Genomic DNA, 27,269 nt, shown 5'->3' on the forward strand with positions numbered 1-27,269 from the left:
TTGGAGATGGTCATTGCCTGGCATGAAGGTTGCTTACCACAGGTCAGTGAAAGCCTGGAAAATGTCAAAATGCAGCAAGACCTGGACATGACTTGCTTCAGTATCAGAGGAGTCACAAATGGTACTGAATATTGTGCAGTCATCAGCAAACATTCCGCTTCTGACCTTATGATGGAAGGTAGGCGATTGATGAAGTAGCTGAAAATGGTTGGGCATAGGACACTATCCTGAGGAACTCCTGCAGTGATTTCCTGGAGCCAAGATGACAGAGCCCCAATCTTCTTCTTTTGTGCCAGGTGTGACTCCTATCAGTGGAGAGTTTTCCCCCTAATTTCCATTGAGTCCAGTTTTGCTGGGGCTCCTTGATGCAGCACTCTGTCAAGTGACGGCCACATTCCAAGAATGAATTTTTAAAAGTACTCATGTGAGATAGACATATCTTGCCTCTGCGCGATGATCATTTGCAGCTACCCATCAGGTATGAGCTTACTGCAGAACCTCCATTACTTGGGCTCAAGTAAATCATTGGCTCCCTGGAAAGCACATGAAAGGAACGGAATACCAGCTAAACTGCTTGACTCAGGAAAGCCCTATGTGCTGCCATACCGGACAGCACAGTGCTGCAGTGCTGCCTCACGGCGCCGAGGGCCAGTGTTCGATCCCGGCTCCACGTCACTGCCCATGTGATAACAAAGAACAAAGAAAAATTACAGCACAGGAACAGGCCCTTCGGCCCTCCAAGCCTGCGCTGATCCAGATCATCTATCTAAAACTGCCACCTATTTTCTAAGGATCTGTATCCCTCTGCTCCCTGCCCATTCATGTATCTGTCTAGATACATCTTAAATGACACTATCATGCCCGCCTCTACCACCTTCGTCAGCAATGCGTTCCAGGCACCTACCACCTTCTGCATAAAGAACTTTCCACGTATATCTCCCTGAAACTTTTCCCCTTGAACTCGTGACCCCTAGTAATGGAGTCCCCCACTCTGGGGAAAAAGCTTCTTGCTATCCACATTGTCTATACCTCTTATGATTTTGTAGACCTCAATGAGGTCCCCCCTCAACCTCCGTCTTTCCAATGAAAATAATCCTAATCTACTCGACCTCTCTTCATAGCTAGCACCCTCCATACCAGGCAACATCCTGGTGAACCGCCGCTGCACCTTCTCCAAAATCGGATCTTCCCGTACCAGCCTCCCCGGACAGGCGCCGGAATGTGGCGACTAGGGGCTTTTCACAGTAACTTCATTGAAGCCTACTCGTGACAATAAGCGATTTAAAATGGGCTGGTTTAGCTCACTCAGCTAAATCGCTGGTTTTTAAAGCAGACCAAGCAGGCCAGCAGCACGGTTCGATTCCCGTACCAGCCTTCCCGGACAGGCGCCGGAATGTGGCGACTAGGGGCTTTTCAAGTAACTTCATTGAAGCCTACTCGTGACAATAAGCGATTTTCATTTTTTTCATTTTCAAAGCATCCACATCCTTTTGATAATGTGGCGACCAGAACTATACGCAGTATTCCAAATGTGGCCGAACCAAAGTCTTATACAACTGTAACATGACCTGCCGACTCTTGTACTCAATACCCCTTCCGATGAAAGAAAACATGCCGTATGCCTTCCTGACCACTCTATCGACCTGCGCAGCCTCCTTCAGGGTACAATGGACCTGAACTCCCAGATCTCTCTGTACATCAATTTTCCCCAGGGCCTTATCATTTACCGTATAGTTCGCTCTTGAATTGGATCTTCCAAAATGCATCACCTCGCATTTGCCCGGATTGAACTCCATCTGCCATTTTTCCGCCCAACTCTCCAATCTATCTATATTCTGCTGTATGCTCTGACAGTCCCCTTCACTATCTGCTGCACCACCAATCATAGTGTCATCTGCATATGCTGATGTTTGCATATTCTCCCCATTTCTGCGTAGGTCTAACTCCCACAACCCAAAGATGTGCAGGGTAAGTGGATTGGCCACGCTAAATTGCCCCTTAATTGGAAAAATAGAATTGGGTACTCTAAAACGGTAGCATGGTGGTTAGCATAAATGCTTCACAGCTCCAGGGTCCCAGGTTCGGTTCCCGGCTGGGTCACTGTCTGTGCGGAGTCTGCACGTCCTCCCCGTGTGTGCGTGGGTTTCCTCCGGGTGCTCCGGTTTCCTACAAACAGTCCAAAGATGTGCGGGTTAGGTGGATTGGCCATGCTAAATTGCCCGTGGGTTTGAGTAGGGTGATCATTGCTCGGCACAACATCGAGGGCCGAAGGGCCTGTTCTGTGCTGTACTGTTCTATGTTCTATGTTCTAAAATGTGCTGCCATACTTCCATAACCACCACCTCCTCTGCTGGAAGGCAGCTCAACCAAAAAGGGTGTGCGACTCAAAACATAGCCACCTTTTACAAGAACAAAGACAATCGAGGGGATTGCAACAACTACTGGGGCATCCTGCTCCTCAGCATTACTGGCAATGCCTTTGCCGGAGTCATTCTAATAAATGTAAATGTCACCACAGTCCCAGAGGACCATAGACTGATCTCCCCTTTGAGCGCTAACTGGTGGTGATTTAACCTGAGGGGCACCACACCACATAGGATGAAGTCTTCATGAATAATCTCAGCCGGTATGGGAACTGAACCCTGCGCTGTTGGCATTGCAGCACATCACGAACCATCATTCCAGCCAACTGAGCTAACCAACCCCACTCATTCTCATTCTAATAAAGCTCCATTCACTAGCCAACAGAATATACCTGGAAGCACAATTTGGCTTCAAAGAGACCATGGTAGGCATGATCTTCTCCCTACGTCAACTTTAAGAGAAGTACAGAGAGCAAAAAACAGTCTTGGTTTTTGTGGATCTCGCAAAAGCATTTGACACTGTGTGCAGAACAGGCCTCTACTAGATACTAGAGAAAAATCAACAGCCCTCCCGAGCTTCAGTCTCATAAGGTCCTTCCAAGGTAACATGCATGGCATCATTCAGTTTGACAGATGTACCACAAAGTTTTGAGATCCAAAATGGTGTCAAACAGGGCTATGTCTTAGTCCCTACTCTGTTTAATATATTTTCCTCTCTCTGTCCTGGATACCTATGCTTTCCCTGCCAACATTGTAGGAGTGTACTGCCACACACAATCAGACAGGAAACTGCGCAACCTATCAAGACTGTCAGCCAATACAAAAGTGCTGGTCAGAGAGCTTTTTATGCTGTTGATGCTGCACAACTTGCCCAGACAGAAGACCAGCTCCAAAGGCTCATGGAACCTCAGTCCCATGCCTGTGTCGTGTTCTCCCTCATCACCAGCGTTAAAGCACTATGGTTCCAGGACAGAGTGTTGCATTTCCACCAGTAATCAGGCTCAACAGTACACCACTGGAAGCAGTCAGAAAATTCTGCCACCTTGGATCTATGATGACAGACAACCTTTCTCAAGACAAAGAGCCCAGCATTAGGAAAGACAGCCAACTACTTTGGCTGACTAATATAAATGGGCATGGAAAAATCAACAAACTGGCCCGCAGGATCAAGATGCTCATCCATGAGATCTATAACCTCAGCACATTTCTGTATGGCAGCAAAACCTAGACAACTTACACCTACAAAGAACAAAAGCTCAATAACTTCCATCTTCAGTCTATGGCACATCCTTGACATCACATTCAAAGACAAAGTCACCATGAAGCAGTTCATTCTAGAGCAAAGATGCCAAGCACCCTAGTGCTCAGCAAGCAAATAAGAGCTTTCTGGCATGGGCATCTGCACAGGATGAAAGATAGTCTCATCCCCAAGGATATGTTATATGGAAAGGTAGTCTATGTCACGAGATCAGTAGGTGCCCAAAGCTTCAATTCAAGGATGGTGTTGAAAGGAACATGAAAGTCCTCAGCATCAATCATGGCAAGTGGGTAACATTATAGCCGGTGATCGATGTAAACATCACCACCAGCTAAAGAGTACTCCATCATGACAACATGTGATTCTGAAGCTCCAAAGCTGTGTCATCCCTGCAAACACAGCATCAGCACAGATCATCCTGCATTAGCTACAAGGGGCAACCTCGTGTGGCACTTGTGGCCAACTTTGCCTGTCAAAAAACAATTTGTTCAACCATCAAAAGTAGAATAGATTATTTATTTTGACCTCAAAAGTTCTGAAGCTGAATTCCAGTCACGTTTTGCAGCTGATAAGACCTCACTGCATCCATTAAAGAAAAAACTCAAGAGGCATTACCTCGAACTCGCCGTGCTTAGTCTCGAAATGTCTTTGATGTTTTTTGAGGGTGTTAATCTTTCATTTGCCAGTACTTCCCTGCATATAACACACACAAACTTTGCATCCTGAATTGCACTGGTGCAATTAATAAACCCATAGACCAAGAAATAATCTTTATACTGCTTTCAGCTTCTTCTTCATAGGTTGTTCACCAGAGGCTCCAGAGCTCACACCAGCACAGAAGACACAGCTACAAAATGGAGAAATCACTCTTGCGCCCAGAGCAGGTGACGTCAGTGTACGGGGTGCATGACTTGCTGTCTTTCCTGCTTCTGGAGAGAAGACTCCATTTAAGATAGTCTGCTCCTCGGCCAGTTCGCTGATGTCAGGAGGAGGCAGTCTGCCTCGTTGGGCTTTGGAACAGGGCACTACTGAGGGGGGATGTATGCGTGGGACAGACGCCATTCTGAAAACCAATCTCAGCCTACATTTTAAAATCCAGTCGCAACTGTTGGACACTTCTTCCTGCGATCGGGAACACTGTTACTGATGGCCCCGTGGCCCTCCCGACACATGCCCGCTCTCCACCTATGGGTCGTTACCTCGATTTTGAAAATGACTGCTATACACGACTCATTTATAGACACCAGTACACCATCTCGTTAGTACATACAACGATGGACCAAATGACAACCTCCTCTTCTGCAATTTATTTAACGCTACAATCCTTGAGGCGGCAGATAATGGGGTCTAACTGAACCATTTTTAAACGAAATGACAGTGTTCTCAATTCACAATTTAAGAAAACAGTCATGCTCCATGTTAAGGCCTTTGCAGGTTTCCAGGTCGTTAACCCTCTTCTACAAGCCCCTTGAGGGAACTAATACTTTACGTCATTAGAATGTTGTGAAAGCATCTCGTTGGACAATAGAAACGTTTTTTTTGCCACGTCCACTTAAACGGAAAAATTTTAAATTCTGATAGCTAAGCAGTCTATGGGGGTGATCGAACCAAATGGTAACTGTGTCCCATAGCATGCGCATTTAGCCTCGTGTTTCCCAGCACTCACAGCTAACTCGACCCTTTAACACAACACCTGAACCGCCCCCCCCAAAAGCCCCAACTCACTTATCAGAAGGTCCTTGGTCCGCTCCCCACGCACCCCACCTCCTGTGCACAGGGCGCCCCCAGGCCCAATCATTGCCGTGCAAAAACTGCCAGCTTGGCACCCTGGCAGTGCCAGGCTGGCATTAGCAGTGCCAGAGTGCCACCCTGCCCAGAGGACAAACACCTGGGGGGGGGGGCTCTGATCCCGACCCCCTCCCACGAATGCCGTTTCATCTGGTTCCCATTCGTGGAGACCAGTACTGAACGCCACTCGTCTGAGGTCTCCAATGTGAAGGGGTAGATCCCAAAGTCTTGATTACCTCAGGAAACTGCATATTAGAGTGAGACTAGCGGTCTTCCTCTAATATGCAATTTGACAAAAAGTGAACCCACCCACAATAGGTGGGTTTCACACAATGACGTGTGACAAGCAAGTTAGATCCCGGGAGTAGGGTCTCTCAGCAGTTAACGGCCACGTTGTGCGATGGTGTGCTGCTTTTCAGACACAATATGGCTGTTAGATCACGTCCTATACTTCCCCTCTTGGTTTCTATTTGAAGAGAGCTTTTGAGTTCTAGAACACAATGACAATAATAATAATAAAAATAATAATAATAAAAAGATAATAATAATATTTAAAATCTCTTATTGTCACAAGTAGGCTTCAATTAAGTTACTGTGAAAGTCCCTACTCGCCACATTCCACCGCCTGTTCAGGGAGGCCGGTACAGGATAGAACTAAGCTTTGATACTTGGGGGATTAGTTGAAAGCCTACAGCCAGGAATAATGGGCGGGAATGTGCGTCGCGGGATCCGCCCATGCGCAGTGGCGCCAGCACCAACGTGCACATGCACAGTGGCACCGGCGCTAATGTGCACATACACAGTGGCACCGGCGCCAACGTGCACATGCAGTCGCACCGGTGCCAACACGAGCATGTGCGATGGCACCGGCGCCAACACGCACATGCACAGTGGCACCCGCGCCAACGTGCACATACACAGTGGCACCGGCGCCAACGTGCACATGCAGTCGGACTGGCGCCAACACGAGCATGTGCGATGGCACCGGCGCCAACACACGCATGCACGATGGCCTCCTTCAACGAGCCGGCCCTGACGCAACATGGCACAGGGCTACAGGGGCCAGTGCGCAGGAAAGGAGGCCCCCAGCCAGAGATCGGTGGGCCCCGGTCGCAGGCCAGGCCACATCGGAGGCCCCCCCCCCGGGGTTGGACCCCCTCCGACCAGGGTCGGGCGCCTACCACGCCGGCGCCAGTTCTCCGCTCTGCAGAGAATCACGTGCCAGCATCGGTGCGGCATGGCCCGGTCGCAGAGATTCTCTGGCCCAGCCCAGGGCTGGGAGAATGCCGCCCCATGTTTTTGAGAAGTGTGTGTGTGTGTTCAGTCTGGTTTGATCTTATAAAAGTATGCACCCAATACTAGAATGCCATTCCTAGTCATAGAAACAGCCAGAGAAGGGAAGCCCTGCTAGACAGAGTTCAGTCAAGTTTCAATCTCCTCAGACAAAACCATTGAACAGATCAAGTTCCAATACCTTATACACAGTGAAGGTATGGAAACAGTTGAGGAGGCATATTAGGGTGGAAGGGATGTTGGTGCTAACGCCGCTGTGCGAGAATCATCGGTTTGAGCCGGGCGGGGTGGATAGTCTGTACAGAAGGTGGAGGGAAGTGGGGCTCGTCAACGAGAGGGATCTGTATTTGAGTAAGGGTTCGCCAGTCTGGAGGAGCTAAGGGAGAGGGTAGAGCTGCCAAGGGGGGAGTGAGTTCAGGGTATCTGCAGGTTAGGGACTTTGTGCGAAGGGTCTGGAGGGGGTTCCCCAGGTTGCCAGGATACACCCTGCTGGAGCGACTGCTGCCTCTGGATGTGGAAGGGGAGGCAAGAATTGGGGATATAGCCAAGGGGGCTGGGGAAGCAGGGAGGCGAGCGGGTGGTGATGATCAAGGAGAAATGGGAAGCGGAGTTGGGAGGGAAGATCAATTGGGGAGAATGAAGTGAGGCACTGCAAAGGGTAAACAGGACCTCCTCTTGTGCAAGAATGAGCCTGATACAGTTTAAGGTGGTACACAGGTTGCATACGACTCGGGCAAGAATGAGTGGGTTCTTTCAGGGGGCAGCAGATGAGTGTGAGAGGTGTGGGTGGCGGCCAGTGAATCAAGTGCACATGTTTTGGGGTAGCGAAAAATTGGGAAAATTCTGAGGCGGGAGTGTTTGCGGTCTTCGCCAGGGTAGTGGAGGAGGAGGTGGACCCTGACCCTGGGTGGCGATATTTGGGGTTTCAGAGAAGCTGGAGCTCATGGAGAAGAGGAAGGCCGATGTCTTGGCCTTTGTCTCTCTGATTGCACGCCGGTGCATTTTGCTGGAGCGGCGGTCGGCATCGCCACCGGGGGTAGTGGCTTGGTTGGGTGACCTGTATGACTTCCTGCGTTTAGAGAAGATAAAGTATGAGTTAAGGGGCTCTTCAGGGAGGGTTGAGGAAAAATGGGGGATGTTTGTAACCGTGTCTGAATGGCGTTCATCGCCGGGGGTGTGGGGGTGGTGGAAAAGGGGAAAAATCTATACAGACTGTATAGTTGATTGTTGGAAAGTATGTTTCCCGGGGTGTTTAGTTGCTGGAAACTGCTTTGATACATGTTTGTAATAAAATAGATTTTATTAAAAAAGGTTCCTTAAAAGATGCACACGCAAGAGGTACAAATTTGAATAAAATAAGGTCATACTGCAGCAAATTCCTTCCATTCGATACTTATTTTTTTTTTTTTTTTTTTATAAATTTAGAATATCCAATTCATTTTTTCCAATTAAGGGGCAATTTAACGTGGCCAATCCACCTAACCTGCACATCTTTGGGTTGTGGGGGTGAAACCCACGCAGACACGGGGAGAATGTGCAAACTCCTCACAGACAGTGACCCAGGGCCGGGATTCGAACCCGGGTCCTCAGCGCCGTAGGCAGCAATGCTAACCACTGTGCCACCGTGCCGCCCCCATTCGATACTTATAACCCCATTAGCTAATTGACGGGCATCTAGCTGGACAAACCAAAGACGGGATCCTCTGGGCAAAGAGCCAATTAGTGACAAAGCAAGGGTTAACCCAAAGATAAGCATCTCCTTAAAAGGAGATGCCCAGAAAGTTATCCTTTGTTCTCCCTCTCTCTCTCTCTCTCTCCATCCAGTTTTGTCAACTGTGGTGAGATTATCATTTGGGTTCAGCACCAATGAAACGCTACATTAAAGCCAATTATTTTGAAAAGTTAAGATGCTTAAACATGCATCATGTTACTGCAATGGGTACAAATATGCATTAGGAGCCTTCCACCAAAATAAATAAATCTTCTTGCGAATCTTTCTCTTCCCATCAATGAAAAGTCATCCAACCTTATATCGCCATTCCAGACCACTCAAACATACTGTTGGCTCTTTCCTACCGCTTTTATTTATCCATCTTCCAATCATTGGTGTTACGGCCTTCAGTTAATGCAAATTCACCTTCTGAAAATTCCTTTGTAAACCTCCCTCTTTCATAACCTCTCTTTGATGATGATATAGAAATACGTTCCTCAAAATGCACCAGACACCTTTAGGCCTCCCCACTAGCTCCTTTGTAAAGTTTTTGTTTGATTATAGGTTTGTTCAATGCTTTGAGACATTCTTCAATGTTAAAAGCACTACATGAAGGCAAGTTGATAGTGAACCAAGTCAGAGTTTACTGGCAAGTTATTTAACTAGTTAGAAATGGGGACAGCAATTCAATCCAATCATGTTCTAACTGAGAGTCTACAAAATGGATCAGCAGTCAGAAAACAACAATTGGGACCAGAATTCTGACTGAATTCTTCTTCCCTTTAAGCAAACAGTGCCAAAGACAATTGCTGGCTTGACCCACTATTGCACCAGAGAGGTGAGAAGGATGAGAATTCCTTGGTTGACAAACCTCAGCAACATCACTGATGCATTAAAAGAGAAAAGGTTCACAATTCTGCTTCACGAGTAGCAAGCAAAACAACTATTTTCCGAGTAGTCACATGGTAGTACAGAACTTGAATGTTGCTAGAAAAAAAAAGCTGTTAAAGCTTTTCGTCCTGCACTCAGGACAGAAGCAAGAATACCAAATTTCAAAGAGAACCACAGCTTACACTGCATGAGAAAAAGATGTCAATTGGTTGGCAACTGGACTCTGATTCGTCGAGGCATTGCCATGGAGAATGTATCAGGGAAAAGTTGCAATCCAAGCTTTTGTTCATTTAAAAAAGGCATATTACCCGGATACCTTCTTTTTGTTTCTGTGTAACTCAGTGGGTTCACTCACAATCAGTGAGAACGAGAAAAAAAATAGCTGTTAACTTCTTAAGGGAGTTATTGTACTGTAGAGTGATACTGGTTACTTTGTTCAACATTGACAGCACAATCCTATAGTATCCTATTTAATAGTCTCACTGTCTCTCATAACATAATAGACAGCTGGTCAGAGTTAGTAACTATTTCTTTAGTAACTGCTTCCATGCTTCTTCAAAAAGATGAACTTCAGAACAGTTCCTTCGTATTGACGAGATCACATCCAAGAAAAACATCGAGAGCTGCAGCAAATTAAAAAAATAGACCACATAGCAAAAATAATTTGTTACAATTCTTCAGCCCTTCCTATTAATATTGGCTTGTAAAAATAAATTTCAAAGCACATCACAAGAACCAGGGGCCAAGCAACCTTTCCTTGTTTGTGTCTTACCAGCACAAATGAAATACCTATTGTATTTTAGCAATATTGTACAGTACACACATTTTTGGAGTGTGATCACTCACTCTTTAACCACAACATTGAAAATCTACAGATCTTCCCTTTATCTTACTCCTCCTTTTTACATTCTTCTGGTCGGATATTCCATTTCATTACTTCATGCACCAAGTTCCATCAGCCTCTGTACTGGTGACACAGTTTACTCCTGCCGTCTTTCAAACCTTAATCCATTAGAGGAACCTAGAGCAGTAGACCACTCATTGCAAGCTAGTACTTCCCTTTGCATTGCAGATCGCATTACAAGCCAACGTCCAAATAGGTAGGATGACAGAGTGGAAAAGCAACAAAGAATTTGCAGGGGTTCTTTGCTAGTAAACTGCATGATATGAAGATCTTAAATTTTACAGCTACCTCTGCAACATACTTGGGGATCTCCAAGCCTTTGCTCTTGCCAATTGTTTTTAAAATTTAGAGTATCCAATTATATTTTTCCAATGAAGGGGTAATTTAGCATGGCCAATCCACCTACCCTGCACATCTTTGGGTTGTGGGGGTAAAACCCATGCAGACACGGGGAGAATGTGCAAACTCCCCATGGACAGTGACCCAGAGCCGGGATCGAACCTGGGTCCTCAAGTGCCGTAGACAGCAGTGCTAACCACTGCGCCCCCATGCCGCCCATTGCCAATGGGTAAAATCTCAATGCATACATTGTTACGACCACAGTAGATGTTATTTCTGAGCAAGCCAAATCCCAGAATGAAATGCGACTTACTGATCATAACCTTTTTTTGCATTCTAAAACAAAACAAAACATACTGATCCCAGTAGTATAAAATTCCAGTAACACTTTTGGGATTTTAAAACAAATGTAATGATTTTTATTTGATAAGAAGAAAACTCAAGAATGCAAGGTTAAACTTATACAATTAAAACAGTCTTACAAAACATCCCACCAAAAATACCACTTACGACCACTTGGTTAGAATACCCAAGTAAACACCTTCTTAACAACACTCCTGTATAGATCTTAAACAACAAAAATCCAGTAATATTACCCATGGCAAAAGTGCTATCATATTAGTAAGAGTGGACCACATGACGTTTTGCTCCCTTCTACTCTGTTGTGGAAATCGAAGACTATTTAAAAACAAGACTGCTTTCTGCACAAAGACTTGCCTGGCTTGACTGGATGGCTGATTCAAATGTTGCAGCTGTTTCCAGGGGGTCTTCCCCACATGGCCAACAGTTCAATATAGTTTCTCAAATATCCCATTTCCCTTTCATCTTTTGAATCCATTGCCCTCAGCACCTCTTTGAACTCAGCATTTCCAACATAAGAATCAGTCATGTTTTTACTATTGCCTCCCCTTTCAGGTCAACTTAAATTTAGTGAACTTCTGTAAACTGTAAAAGCTTTTTACTCCCATTTGAAATTTAGCAATTGTAAAGCCATGTCCTTATCGATCTCCTGACACAAATTTCTAAATTCAACCTGTTTAATTACAATTCCACTCTCTCATAGCTTATCACAACTGCTTTCACTTAGCACCTCTATCTTTTTTATTGGTCAAACCTCCCCGATGTGCAGGGTAGGTGGATTGGCCACGCTAAATTGCCCCTTAATTGGAAAAAATAAATTGGGTACTCGGAATTTTTTAAAAAATTCTGACAAGTTGCCTCCATTAACCACTACTAGCTTAATTAAATGATTCACACACAGATACACCTTTGTTACAGACAAGCATAATGCTCTGCAAACACATTTTAAAAAATAACATCCCATCTTCACATTTCCTTCTCGAAAGTTTGTATACACTTCATTTCAATCAAAATATGATTCCAGGTTTCTGAATTTGTCAGTAGATTGATTTGAAGACAATTACTCAAGTCCCTTTCTGTACTTTTGACACCTAGCTGCTGAGAAGTACAATAGGATATAGTTACATCAAGATTCACTTCAAACATGAGCCCAAAAAGAAGCACCTTTGGCAAAAGTCTTTATCGTAGGCACAACTTTTTGGTGGCTGTAAACAGAATGCTTTAAAGAAACATATTAACTTACTTGAAATTAGTTTAATCAACATGCAATTGAATATTCCATGAAAGGTGTTGAAACAGCTACTGAGGTAGAAGGAGACCCAGGAGTGTTAGTATACTGTATGATAACTACTATGTCCAACTAATTACATAGAAGGTACAGCAGAGAAATATTCAACCAAACTGGTCCGTGCCAGCATTTAGTATGCCTCCTCCCACTACACTTCATCTAATCCAATCAGCATAGCACACAGTTTTTTTTTCTCCCTCACGAGCTAAACCAACTTCCCCCTTAAATGCATCATTGCCAATAGCCTCAATTACTCCATGTGGTAGTGATATTGACATTCTAACCACCCTCTGGGCAAAAATGTTTCTCTTGAATTCTTGATTGGAATTATTTATTAGTAACTACCTTATAAATATAACCATTAGCTTTGAACTCCCCCAAAGTGGAAACATCTTTTCTACATCTACCTTTACAAAACCCCACCATAATTGCCCTTGATCCAGTTACGTCTTGGCCTTCTGTTCATCAGAGAAAAGAGGAAAAAAACTAAAGAGCAGGGTTGTTAGTTATAACCTCTCTTATTCTGTTATCACCCTTGTAAATTGTTTTTAGACCTTCCCTGATGCATCTATATCTTCCAGATAATGTGGAGACCCAGAACAAAGAACAATACTCTAAGTGCGGTCTAACCAAGGTTCTATACAAATTTTACACAAGTGTACTTCTCAGTTGCATCCCGCTAGAATCCCAGTGCTTTGCTTGCTTTTCTTATGCCCTAATAAACCTGTGGGCGTGCAGTAAATCAGTAAACACAGAACATAGTCCAAAGATGTGCGGGTTAGGTGGATTGGCCATGCTAAATTGCCCGTAGTGTTCTAAAAAGTAAGGTTAAGGGGGGGGTTGTTGATTTACCGGTATAGGGTGGATACGTGGGTTTGAGTAGGGTGATCATTGCTCGGCACAACATCGAGGGCCGAAGGGCCTGTTCTGTGCTGTACTGTTCTATGTTCTATAGTGCAGAAGGAGGCCATTCGGCCCGTCGAGTCAGCACCGACCCACTTAAGCCCTCACTTCCACCCTATCCTTGCAACCCAATAACCCCTCCCAACCTTTTTGGTCACTAAGGGCAATTTATCATGTCCAATCCACCTAACCTGCACATCTTTGGACTGTGGGAGGAAACCGGAGGAAACCCACACAGACACGGGGAGAACGTGCAGACTCCGCACAGACAGTTCCCCAGCGGGGAATTGAACCCGACACCCTGGCGCAGTGACGCCACAGTGCCATCCACTTGTGCTACCATGCTGCCCAGAGAATTTTTGTTTTTATGAATTTAGAGTATCCAATTATTTCTTTTCCAAGGAAGGGTCAATTCAGCGTGGCCATCCACCTAACCTGAACATCTTTGGGTTGTGGGGGTGAAACCCACGCAGACACGGGGAAAATGTGCAAACTCCACATGAACAGTGAACCAGGGGCGGGATTTGAACCCGGATCCTCAGTGCCATAGTCCCAGTGCTAACCACTGCGCCACGTGCTGCCCAACCCAAAGGATATTGAAGTACGTACCCAACATTGTTGGACGCACGTCAGAGCAAGACAGTACATCTTCAGTACTGTATTCAGCACTGAGGGATGTTCAAGTACAGTGCAGTGAAGAGCCAAAACATTGATCCTGGAATCTGAAATACAAGGAGAGACTGAGACTTTTCAGCCTGCAAAGAAGGTCCCTAACAAATTATCTAAAATAGTAAATAAGCGTGGAGCAGGTAAATTCGAAACATCAAATGAAAATTGAGAGTAGGTTCAAACACCCCAACTAATATATCCTATGACCCCAACAAATTCAGCCAATTCTTCTTGAATGCACTAGTCAAAACAGAAAACAACAACATCTGTTGAACTGGAGGCTGACTAAACTAATAAATCCTTTGATATTCTCTCCAACAAAATCGATGCTAACTAGCAATATTGTACAATGTTTTATCTAAAAAAAATATTTTCTCCCAAAAGCAAGAAGGGGAGGAAGTGAATAACAAAGTGCTCATCTTCTGAATATTCATGCTGACCTTTTCCTTCAAGCTGCAGTCAGGCACAATGGTAATTTTCATTCTGTCATAGACTTCCAAACAAGTCAGAAAGATTCAAAAACTATTAAATGAATCACCAAACTGCAATATTTAAATCAAATCTCAGTCAAAAAACCCACATCATCTTCCTCTAGAAAAGTGAGTGGTTACATATTTAAATATTTGAGGTGACAACTCTTGTTCATTATTAATAATCAATAATTATTTTTTTTTCTTCAGTAGGCAAGTCTGGCTGCTCTCAGCACCAAGTTATTCAAAAGCTAATATTTTCAAATCTTTGCTTCATATTTCCCTTCCGTGAAATGAACAGTTTTCCACACTGGAACTGTGAAGGTTACACAAATTAATGGACTTACAGTCCAAAATAAAACTCACCTTAACACGTCATCTCTTTTCATTTTTAAAAAAAACTTAGAGTACTCAATTCATTTTTTCCAATTAAGGGGCAATTTAGCGTGACCACTCCACTTACCCTGCACATTGTTGGGTTGTGGGGGCGAAACCAACAAAAGAATGGGGAGAATGTGCAATCTCCACACAGACAGTGACCCAGGGCCAGGATCAAACTTGGGACCCCGGCGCCGTGAGGCAGCAGTGCTAACCATTGCACCACCATGCCGCCAAACACATTGGGCGGGATTCCCCGACCCCCCACGCCGGGTCGGAGAATCGCCGGGGGGCGGTGTGAATCCCACCCCCGCCGGCGGCAGAACTTTCTGGCGCCGGGAATCGCACCGCGCAGGTCGGGGGCCGTTGGCAGCGCCCCCCCCAGAGATTCTCTGGCCTGTGATGGGCCAAGTGGCCGCCCGTTTTTCGGCCGGTCCCACAGGCATATGTTACGACAAGCACTTACCGGCGGGACCTGTCTTGGCGGGCGGCCTCCGGGGTCCTCCCGGGGGGGGGGGGGGCTATGGTGGCCTGGCCCACGATCGGAGCCCACCGATCCGTGGGCGGGCCTGTGCCATGGGGGCACTCTATTCCTCTGCGCCAACTGGTATAACATTCCGCGATGGCCGGCACGGAGATAAACCCCCCCTGCGCATGTGCTGGGATGATGTCAGCACACGCTTGTGCACCCTTGCATACGCCAACTTGCGCGGCCAGCGGAGACCCTTCGGCGCCGGCTGGCGTGGCACCAAGCCCATTTCCTCACCAGCCGGCGCGGCACAGCACAAAGCACTCTGCCGCCACCCTAACCCCTGAAGGTGCGGAGGATTCCGCACCTTCAGGGCGGCCCGATGCCGGAGTGATTCATGCCACTCCCGTGGCACCAGAGTAGCCTGCCCCACCGGTTCGCAGGCTATCAGCGGTAGATGATTATAGCGGTGTGGTGTTCGAGTTGCTAACTTGATTGGGAGGCATTCCTGGAGGTTTGCTCACATGATATTCTAGCCATGTGACATTTGACCGATGTGACATTTGATCACATGTAGTGATGCCAGGCCATCTGACATCTAAGTAATCTTAATGCATATAGTTTGAGTCCTCAGGAGTTCATCTGTAAGACAGGAAAGGAGGGCTAACCCAGGGTAGAGAAGAGAGGGAGGCCAGGGGTCACTCATTCCCCCACCCCGGTTGGCTGAGAATCCTTAAATACTTACATTCATGATTCCACACTCCACCATTATGTTATTCCTAAATATCCAATTTCCAAGCTTCATTCATCAATTGCACCCTTCAAATACTACTGACCAGAACTGCACAGCATTATAATCCTCATCACAAAGGGCATCTTAGAACATTACATTCCACAAATTTCCATTCATTCTCTTTTCAGCTTGTAGCCATTGAGCTGTCAATCATTCACTGTTCTATAGAAACAAATACAGTAAAGTGACCTTACGTACTATTGTGAAAGTGCCGCAGGGTTTTGCTGTCCAGTTCACCACCAAGGTTTCGTCTTCATCAGCCAGGACATCTGGAGCTGTGGAAAGTACAAATGCTTTAAACACAAGTTCAGAGAACAAAGGGTTTCAGTTTAATAAATAATTCTGCGATGGACCCACATGACAAAGGTTCTGCGTCTTTAATTTCAAATTACTGGATTTAACAGGCTTCATTTTAATAGCTTGCAGCAGGTTTAAAACCAAACTCGTCAAACTCCAAAGAGCCTAAGTTTACACGAAAGAAGTTGCTGCTGAGCAGGGTAAAAAAGATTCAGATGCTTCCCAGTGATCTCTAAAGATACTGTTTTGTCTGAACCATCAGAGTCTGTACAGCAAACTGCAGACACTTCGTACTCAGCTGAGGAAAATCCTGATGTTCGATATTTACTGGGAGCAAAGTCACTTGTGCTCTATGTGGTCATAGATAGTCTTGGGGGAAACCAAACAGTGAAATAAATATAAAATACATCCCTTAAAAGTGAAGGGATACAAATCAAATGGCTACCAACTGTTACAACCATGAGATTGTTTTAGGATCGCACCTTTTGGTTCAGACAATTAAAATGTTTCCAGGCAGCCGCTTTAAATTTAGGCACATTAGAGGGGTCATGTCACCTGTGCTGGAGTCCGCCCGACAGCCAGCCTGGCTGGTTTTAACTGTTAGAAATCTGAGGGAGACTCATTACTTCGAGAGAGATCTGCAAGGAGACGCTTGGCGACAATGCCAGCAGGTTCTGCGTATACCCAAAGTCTCCTAAAGTCCCGGAAGTGTTAAGTTGTAAATAGCAGTGCTGCAAGATGAAAGGGATCAGGGATCAAAAATAATTAACACTTAATTATTAACAATTCAATACAACATTACGGTGTTTCCCGTTGCCATGGGGAAAGAAGGCAGATAAAGCTATTTTGAGAACAGTTTTTTTTAAAAACTCATTCATGGCATGTGGGTATCACTGGTTAGGCAAACATTCACTATCCATCCCCAATTGACTTAGAACGGTGGTAGTGAGCTGCCTTCTTAAACTGCTGCAACCCCGGTATTTATAGGTATACGCGCAGTGATGAGAGGTAAGAAATTACAGGATTTTGACCCAGCAACATTAAAGGAATTGCAATATGGTTCCAAGTCAGGATAGTCTGTGACAGTGGTGGTAGTGTGCTGGTGGTTGTGTTCCCATGCATCTGTTGCCCTGGTCCTTCGAGGTGGTACCGTTTGCTCGAACACCACACCTCGATAATCATCTACTGCTGATAATTTATATATTTTTCTAGTTGTAGAGATGATGGGCGGGATTCTCCATGAACCAGCGGGGCTGGCTACTCTGCTGCCGCGGGAGTGGCGTGAATCACTCCGGCGCCGGGCCGGTGCTGTCACAGGATCCTTACATGAGTTGCTGCAGTCCATTATGTAGATGATACACACTGATGATGATGCCATTGAATGTTATGAGGAGATGGTTGGATTCTCTTTTCTTGGAGATGGTCATTGCCTGGCGATTGTGTAGCGCAAATGTTAATTGCCACTTATCAGCCCAAGCCTGAATGTTGAACTGGTAAAGCACAAAAGCCTTCAGCAATCCGCCAGGGTTCCAGGTTAGAATCTTACCATGGTACATGGTTTCAGTAAAAAAAAAATCATCCTGTGGCAGGCATAGTGAGCTTAAATAAAAGTTAAGAAAATGACTGCTTATATGTCTGAGAAGTCATAAATGGTGCTGAATCATGATCCCCACTTCAACATACCCACTTCTGATCTTAATGATAGAGGGAAGATCATTGATGAAACAGCTGAAAATAGTTGGGTCTACGACACTACCCTAACTTGTGCTGCAATATCCTGGAACGGAGATGATTGATCTCTAACAATCATCTTCCTTTATACTATGTAAGACTCAACTGGTGGTGAGTTTCCCCGATTCCCACTAACTTGAATGTTAGGGCTCCTTGACACCAGAATTAGTCAAATACTGTTTTGATGTTATGGGCAGTCCCTCTGACCTTACTGCTGGAGTTCAGGTCTTAGAGTTCATATTTGGATCAAGGCTATAAGGAGGTCAGGAACCGAGTGGCCCAGGTCGAACCCAAACCAAGAGTCAGTGAGCAGGTTATTGCTGAGCAAGTGTCACTTGATGCACCAACGTTGCCACTTTCTATCGCTTTGTTGATAATTGAGCAAAGCCAATTGACTGGTGGTAATTGACTGTTGAATTTGTCCAGGATACACCGTACCAGCCACAACGGACAGGCGCCGGAATGTGGCCACTAGGGACTTTTCACAGTAACTTCATTGAACCCTACACGTGACAATAAAGCGATTTTCATTTTTTTTTCATGGCAATTTTTCCACATTGTTGGCTAGACGTCAATGGTGTAGCTGCATTGGAACAGAGTGGCTAGGTGTGCAGTATCATTGCCATATACTGGGAAACACACTCCCCGAGTGTGACTGGTTTTGTTGAATTAGAGACAGATGGACTGCAACAGTCAAGCATCAATAGAGGATGTGTGAAGGCAAGAGGTTTGAAATGGTAATGAACAGAGAGCCAGGAGAGATCTTGAACAGGAATTTACATAAAGCAAATAAGATAAGTTGTATTTCAAAATGACATATACAACTGGAAGATTGTAAATAGAGACGACAAAATATTGTAGGATTTTTTTTAAATAGTGATAGTATCTAATTTTATTCATAGAGGAGCTAGTTGAATGCATATAGCTGAAGAAGCTAAATATTAAAAGTGTCTTAACTGTGGGAATTCAGTCAGTGTCTTATAATGAATTAACCATTGTATTCCAGTACATTCAGCAGTGAGAATGTATTGTTCTCTGTCTAATCAATTCTTAAGGACTCCACTGAGACATAGCAAAATGTGGGAAAACACATGCAGTACTTTTCCTAAGACTGCTCACAAAAACGCTAAGCTAGTTTTGATAGGCACTAGTCAATCTTGAGTAATATCCAATGATTGATTAACAAGTCATCCTCTAAGTAACAGACATTCATTTGAACAAACCAGCTGTCGGCTGAGAATTAGAAGCCAATGAAAGTAAATGAGGGGTTAAACCAGAGATAAGTATTCCTTTAAAAGAAAGACATCGAGGCCTTCGTTCTTGAATTCTTGAATCATCTGCCTGTTAGTTTGTGTTAAGGTGATTTCCTTTTGTGCGTTATGCCTTTTGCCATGTATTGTTTGCTATTTCATCAAGTTTTTGTTCAGTTCTTATTCAAGTGTATACCAGTGAGTAATTAACAAATACTATAAAGTCGTATTTTTGACACCTCCCACCAATCGGACTACCGATTCTTATTAGAATGTAAAATAAGGAGTCCAACATATAGCAACCATAAAGTTGAAAAAAGGGTTCATCAATTTTTTGCAAATTAACTTGTAAAGGATTGTAGAAAACAATACAATACAAGATCAAAAAGGGAAAAAAGATTTAAGGAAATATTAAAGACCGTGTTTATGTCATGGCGGCTTTGAGACCTCGGACAAGAATGCTTGTTGAAGCCAGACTAAGGGCAGCAAGGCATTGTTAGGTAATGTTACTAAAATTTGGTGTAGATTTAAAAAGTATGAGGATTATGGGCAACAGAGGGTTTAGCTCCAAGTCTACTTAAGTAGAAATCCTTTACAAACTGTTTGACAAGTACTGTTAACTGTTTAAAGGTTTCTCATGTTCTTTTAAGTATGAGTTTTACTTCTCTTGCTCTAATTGTTACAATCCCAGTTGGTGTTTTAACTGGCCAAGATGATCCAAGAATGGAACCCTGGCTTAAAATACCGTAACTTTTATTTTTTTAATAAACTGTGGGAGAACTAGAATCATTGGAGCACTTATAATCAACATTAAGAAATTGGATTATGATACTATATGCCTTTACTTCCTCTTTAGCTTAACATTACACAGAGGGTTTAGGATTAACATGGATTACAAAGTATATCTTCAGCTACAATGGTCTCATTAACACCAAGTTCTTTTTAAGCATACAAGAGGGCGGTGGGAAAATACACTCTCCACTCTAAACTCCAAGTAAATATCTCCTCAGAACCCCCCCCCCCCCCCCCCCCCCCCCAGATGATGGTCACGTGAGTTTCCAACTTCACTTCCAAAAACATGGTTCAAAATCTTCTCATAATATTGCTTTCCCTTCGTGGTTTGCATTCCAAAATCCAGTCCAGGTTTTCCAAATAACACTTTTAAACAAAGTAGCATGGTGGCACAGTGGTTAGCACTTCAGCCTCAGCACCAGGGACCACCATTCGATTCAGGCGTCAGGTGATGTCTGGGTGGAGTTTACACATTCCCCAGTGTCTGGGTGGGTTTCCTCCAGGTGCTCCAATTTCCTCCCACAGCCCAAAGATGTGCAGGTTAGGCAGATTTGCCATATTAAATTGTCCCTTAATGTCCAATGGTTAGGTGGGGTCATGGCGTATCAGGGATATGGCGGGGGATTGGGACTAGGTAGGGTGCTCTTTCGGAGGGATTCGAATGACCTCCTCTAGTGTAGGGATTCGATGATTACATGATTCACTTTTAACAGTGAATCCAGTCCAGAGCTCAACACCACACCATCCCCTTTTGGATTCATTTTCCTGACTGCTGGGCAAACTGCTCACTATTGCTTTAACTTTCGGTTCCCAGACTGTGTTAAAGCAGCATTAAACATTTCATCTACCCCTGAAGTCTGCTGTCCCACTTTAAATCTGCAATTGTCTCTAACTCGGTTCACTTTTCCTTGAATTCTTCCAAATAATACTGTGGTCTCTGGTCTCTTAACCTAAGCTGTCTTCGTATTCTGTCTCAATTACCTGGTTATCTGGACTGCAACTTGTACTTTAGGAAGGAGGGCATCTCCCTACTGACTGTATACTATGCACTGTTATCTCTGGAGGTTATGGTGGTGTGTGGGATATAGTCATACTCAGGGAATCATGCTTTACAGACAATATCAAGTTTTTGCTTGACCAGTCTGGGGTATAGCTCTCCTAATTTTATCATCAGCCCTCAGATGTTAGTAAGGAGGGCCTTGCAGTATATACAGGGTTGGGTGTGCCATTGTCATTTCTGATGCCTAGGTCGATGCCAGGTTTCATTCCTTTTTTTAAAAACTTAGTCGTGGTTTGACACAACTGTGAGGGCATTTCAGAGGGCAGTTAATATCAACCGTGTTACATAGAACATAGAACAGTACAGCACAGAACAGGCCCTTCGGTCCTCGATGTTGTGCCGAGCAATGATCACCCTACTTAAACCCACATAACCCATATACCCGTAACCCAACAATCCCCCCATTAACCTTACACTACGGGCAATTTAGCATGGCCAATCCACCTAACCCGCACATCTTTGGACTGTGGGAGGAAACCGGAGCACCCGGAGGAAACCCACGCACACACAGGGAGGACGTGCAGACTCCACACAGACAGTGACCCAGCCGGGAATCGAACCTGGGACCCTGGAGCTGTGAAGCATTGATGCTAACCACCATGCTACTGTGAGGCCCCAAGTTGCAGTGGGTCTGGAGTCACATGAAAGCCAGACCAGGTAAAAGACAGCAGATTTCCTTCTCCAAGAGGACAATACTGAAACAAATGGATTTTATGACATATCTTCATGGTCACCATTGGTCTAACTGTTTTCAAATAAAGATTTATTAGTTGAATTAAAATTCAAACTGCTGCCATGGTGGGATTTGAATCAGTGACGCCAGAACATTAGACTCAGTTACTGGATTACTAGTCCAGTGTAATTATCACTACACTGCCACCTCTAAGGATACATACAGGCTTCCCCGTAAATGCCAGTTTATCAGACAGAAGTTGGAATTTTGTCGAGCATGGTCTGCAGTAATTGAAAAGAAGAGCAAGAAATAGAATAATTCAAATTAGCAACTTAAACAGAGAAATGCTGATTCAGAACTTCTGCTCAGCATGAGTACTGAGTTTATGAGGAGTTAAAGGAGGCTGGAAGATTGGCCTAACTTGAAGCAAGGGGAAACAGCACAATTCTCAAAACGAGGCGCAGTTCTGGGACTATGAGTTACCCAGCTGGAAAAACAAAATGGAAGCAAACTATTGTAAGCTGCACAACTGAACTGTTTGCTAGGAGAACTGTGTAACTGTAGAAAGAGGCAAGGTGACAAATAATGCTTATTTCCAAAGTAGGAATTGTCTAAAGAAAAAAACCATGTTTAGCCAAGTCATTTGATACAGTCCAAGTTTTTAAAAATGTGAAATTATGATTTGCCTTTTTTTCCCATCCAGTAACCAAGTTTCAGCAAGTTCCAATTTCTCTTTAAAAGGTTATTAGCATCCATAGTGATCATAAAACAACCAATCCACTGCTGTTCTTGATCTGACCACTGCAAGGCACCTAATACAAGTTTTAAAAAATATTTTTATTCTCCTTTTTCACATTTTCTCCCAAATTTGTACTCACCGACAATAAACAATGAGCAGTAATTACAATCCCCCATATCAACAACAATCCCATCCTACCACCAACCCCTAAACAACTACCCGCATGTTAACATAAACAAATAACAAAAATGAATCGAGAATCACCCAGTCACCATTAACACATACAGTCCCCCTCTCCCCCAACCCTCCCACCCACCCCCCCAAACTAATGTTCGATGTTATCCACTTCTTGAAAGTGCATAATGAATAATGCCCATGAATTGTAGAACCCCTCCATCCTTCCCCTCAGTTCAAACTTAACCTTCTCAAGAGTCAAGAATTCCACCAGGTTCCTACTGCCACGCCAGGGCACAGGATGGAGAGGTTGCTCTCCATCCCAACACAATCCGCCTTCAGTTGATCCAGGAGGCGAAGGCAACAACATCTGCCTCTGCACACATTTCCAACCCCGGCTGGTTCAACACCCCGAATGTGGCCTCCTGAGGGCCCCGGTCCAGTTTCATGTGTACCACTTTAGAGATTACCCTAAAAATCTCCTTCCAGTAATCCTCCAGCTTTGGACAGGACCAAAACATATTAATGTGATTTTCACCCCCCCAAATGTTCACACACATCTTCTACCCCTCAAAGGAGCCGGCTCATCCTCACCCTTGTGAGGTGTGCTCCATATACCACCCTTCAGCTGTATCAGCCCCAACCTCGCACATGATGTGGAGGCGTACATTCTCTGGAGCACCTCAAACCAGAACCCCTCATACCCTCTCCAAACTCTTCCTCCCACTTTGCTTTGATCCCTTCCAGTGGTGCCTTCTCCTTTTCCAAAATAGTCCCGTAAACCGCCGACACTACCCCTTCTCCAGTCCCCCTGGTCATCAGCACCTCCTCCAGCAATGAGAAGGCCGGCTCCACCAGGAAGCTCTGTATCTCTTTCCTGGCAAAATCTCAAACCTCCATGTATCTAAACATTTCCCCTGCTCCAGCCCATACTTCGCTCCCAACTCCTTCAGTCCTGCAAACCGACCCCCAAGAAACACATCTTTTAGTGTCTTAATCCCCTTCTCCTTCCATTTCTGAAAATTTCCATCCCACTTCCCTGGCTCAAATCGGTGATTCCCCCGAATCGGCATTTCCCTTGACCCTGCCCCCAACCTGGAGTGTTAGTGAAACTGCCTCCAAATCCTCAATGAAGCTATTATTACCGGACTCCCCGAGTATTTCCCCGGGGCCATCAGGACCGGCCCTGTTGCTAGCGCCTTCAATCCCGACCCCCTTCCTAAACTCTCCTCCATTCTGACCCACTGAGAATCAACCCCTCTGACCCAGCTCCGCGCCTTCTCCACATTAACACAAGTACAAGTTGATTGAATTTCCAAATCTTCATTCCTCCTAGAGATTGTTAAATCTTCAATGAGTTTCCTTCTTACAGCCAGGTTAAAAAAAATTCTTCCAGCGCCTTCATCACAAGGATTTAGAGGAATACCAACATGCTCTGCTATTATACTATTTAGTGGGCCGTAGTTCTGTACCAGCTAATCTTCATCACTGGAATTACTTTCTACAGAATAATTGAAACATGCCAAAAGCAGAACAATGCAAAGAAACACTCGGTACATTTGCATTCTCACTGGTGCATCTGAGCACAATAGAAAAGAACAGTGCATTTGCATTCATAGTGGTGCATCACAAAGTCATGGCATGGAAGATCACTGGAACCAATCCACAACAAAACGCTGGCAGAACTGCTAGGTTAGCTTGACTGAATCAATGTAAGTTTTTCTCCAAGAGCAGCTTCAAAACAATCTGACGGAATGAGAAATTTCCTGACTGGTGGTTCCAATGGCCCTTCACAAAATGAGTTTGAACAATTTTAAATCGAGTTCCGACAAAAGCTGCCCATAACTCTGTAATAAACTGGCAATTTGTTACAGAATGACAGCTGACGGAAATTGTAAAGTGTCACAATGGTACAGCTGGAGATACATTGTTGGGACAGATCCTCCAATCTACATCAACGTAAGTTGATCATTCCCATTACTAAAATTGAGCACATTAAATCAGGAAGAATTCCAGTCCCTTGCATGTAAATGTTACAGTAAAAAGAAAACTATCGATCCATTTTATATATCCTGTTACCATAAATAAAAAGGTCTGTGAACTTATTGGTAACCCAAATTGACCACCATTCGCATCTTGTGCATTAAAAACTTAGCAAAAAGGATTGGAGAAAAATATTTTATCTAGAGATCCCACTGGCACTCCCCAATCCAGTATCTGAACAAATAGAACCTGCAACATAAAGCTCCATTTTCCCCATTCCGATGTTCGCTGGCATGGAACTTCATAGTGTCACATCCAATAGACAGCTTCCAGATAATGTGACCAGCAATTTTAAAACTTCCTTTCCAACTCCTTTTATAGCATTCAATAATTCAGTCAAATATTATTTATATAAATTACAGTTCAACCTTTGAATGGTTATTTTGTTTAAATCAAGTGCATTTCAGGACCCATAGGATGCATGCCAGCCATGTAAGTATTGCATGAATAATTGCCTGGGAAGTTCAAACTTCCTTTGGCCATCTGTTCATCACTGGGAACTATCTGATACTCCAAATTTAAAAATCACAATCTTCGGAAAGTTCCAACTCTCTTACAGGAATGGTAATCCAGGAAAGGTTAGAAGAATTAAAACCTTAGCTCCTGGGTAATCATAGTCACCTCCCTTAACGTTTTTCACGGAAGTATAAGCCTATAGTTTTTCATGAATAATAAAGAAGGGACAGCTAGGATATATTATTATTAACAAGACCACACTCATAAACTGGAGTAGATTAAGCCACTACTTTGAAAATGGTGGGTAGCTAACTTACTACATGGGTAGAATTTCCACTTATGGTGCAACCAATAATCTAAACATAATTTCACTTTGGGGAAATAATTTATGATTCAAGTGTCCACTCAAACTCATTTATATAATCCAGCATAAGATTTTCTGCAAGCCAGCACAATAGAACACAATTGGTTCTTCGTCACTGCATTTAAAAATATTTATTGATGTATTTGAGGTGTATGTATTGGAGATGATGAATCCCCGAGTGAGTTCAAGAATTGGCTACCATGTTTCGAGGATCTTGATTTGGAGTTTGGGCATATTGTACCAGATTCGAGGGAACACAGTATATCCTGTCTTCAAAGCCTGGGATCGGTTTGGCCTGCCCATCACTGGTCGTGTCTTGACTGTTCTTTTCCTTCTGGACTGGGGTCCCCTCTTGGCTAAAGCCAGAGTGTTTATCCTTTCTCTTTTCATAGCTGAGTAGTGCCTTGTCCTGGTTGGGACTGGGTCAGTGTAGGCTCGGCATGGTGTTGCGGTTGTGTGGGAGATTCCAGGGTCAATCTCCTAAGGTAGTTGTTTTGAAGGACAACGCTGGACTAGGCTTGGCCAGGCACCATGGTCAATATCCTGTTGCCCCGTGGTCCAGGGTGCCCTCCACATGGGAGTACCTGTGGGCATAGCTTCGAAAGGTTGGGTTTGATACGTGAATGGCTGGTGATTTGGGGGATGGGCTGAGTGTTATGCCTAGTAGATGTCCTGCATCTTGCTCCCTGGTGGGAATGATATTCCCGTGTTGTTTGGCTGGTTGGCTCGGCTTTTACTTGATGTGCATCAGGTGGTGCTCGGGAAGTTGGAGGTTTAGGTTGGTTGCCCGTGCGTCATCCGTGCGATTAGTTCTGATGCTTCTTGCTCTTTCTTCTCTTTCCCTCATTTCTGAGAGGCCCCAAAAGGTGACTTTCCACTGCGTCCCTCACTTTGCACTTGCTTTTCCCTAAAGTTATTCAAGGTGAAATTTTGACTTGCCGTATGTGGAACATGGTTGGGTCTCTATGTTCCGGCTGATTAGTAGGCTCACTTTAAGTGCTCGTGTTATGGTGCCGCTGGCTTTTTTCCTGGGTGGCCCTGGTTGCTGGGATGGGTCCCCTGGTACCGCAGGTGGGTGGATCAGCCCTCCCTCCCAAGCTGCCTCTTTTCATGGGAGCATCTTGATGATCCCTTTCTCGCTGGGAAAGGTCTTCCCCTTTTTGACTGAGACTGAGGATATCCTTACTTAAGATTCTGGTTCATAGCTATCCTGTCGCTCCCCTTGGGGGGTTTGTTTTTGTTTGGGTGGTCGGTGGCCTAATCCCTTTTTGTTCCTGGGCACTTCATGGGTACTTTAGACCTGGGATCCAGTGGGTTGTCACTGGTCCTTACTTTTTTCTTCTTTTTACATGGGAGACCCTGGACAGAGAATAACTTGGACCTGTTGCTGCTGGTCCTCTCTTCATAATTTTGCAGTCGTAGAATCTACAGTGCAGAAGGAGGCCACTCAGCCCATTGAGTCTGCACCAGCTCTTGGAAAAAGCACCCCACCCAAGTCCACACCTCCACCCAACCTTTTTAGACACCAAGGGCAATTTAGCAACGGTCAATCCACCTAACCTGCACATCTTTGGACTGTGGGAGGAAATCGGAGCACCTGGAGGAAACCCATGCCGACACGGGGAGAACATGCAGACTCTGCACAGACAGTAACCCAAGGTCAAGCCCAAGAGAATCGAACCTGGGACCCTGGAGCTGTCAAGCAACTGTGCTAGCCACTGTGCTACCGTGCCGCCCCTTGATGTCTGTTCTGTCCTGGGTGGAGAGGTTGGATTTCGTTGTGGGATACAAATGTAATTTCTCTTAATGCTGG

The 27,269-nt window shown here is 44.7% G+C and overlaps 1 protein-coding gene across 6 annotated transcripts in view; it reads right to left on the reverse strand.

Moving 5' to 3' along the window:
- The window catches only part of sipa1l1 (signal-induced proliferation-associated 1 like 1), a 483,945-nt gene that overhangs the window by 355,225 nt on the left and 101,451 nt on the right, over nucleotides 1–27,269 (reverse strand). For 3 of the 6 annotated variants that reach the window (XM_038784402.1, XM_038784345.1, XM_038784356.1), the window contains exon 2: nucleotides 16,076–16,152. The gene's annotated coding sequence lies outside the window, so the exon portion shown is untranslated. Of the gene's footprint in view, nucleotides 1–13,707; nucleotides 13,821–16,071; nucleotides 16,153–27,269 lie in introns of all 6 variants that reach the window. The other 3 variants (XM_038784365.1, XM_038784376.1, XM_038784385.1) reach the window with 2 other exon arrangements.

The sequence above is a fragment of the Scyliorhinus canicula genome, chromosome 2 (genome assembly GCF_902713615.1).
Source record: "Scyliorhinus canicula chromosome 2, sScyCan1.1, whole genome shotgun sequence".
Lineage (NCBI taxonomy): Eukaryota > Metazoa > Chordata > Chondrichthyes > Carcharhiniformes > Scyliorhinidae > Scyliorhinus > Scyliorhinus canicula.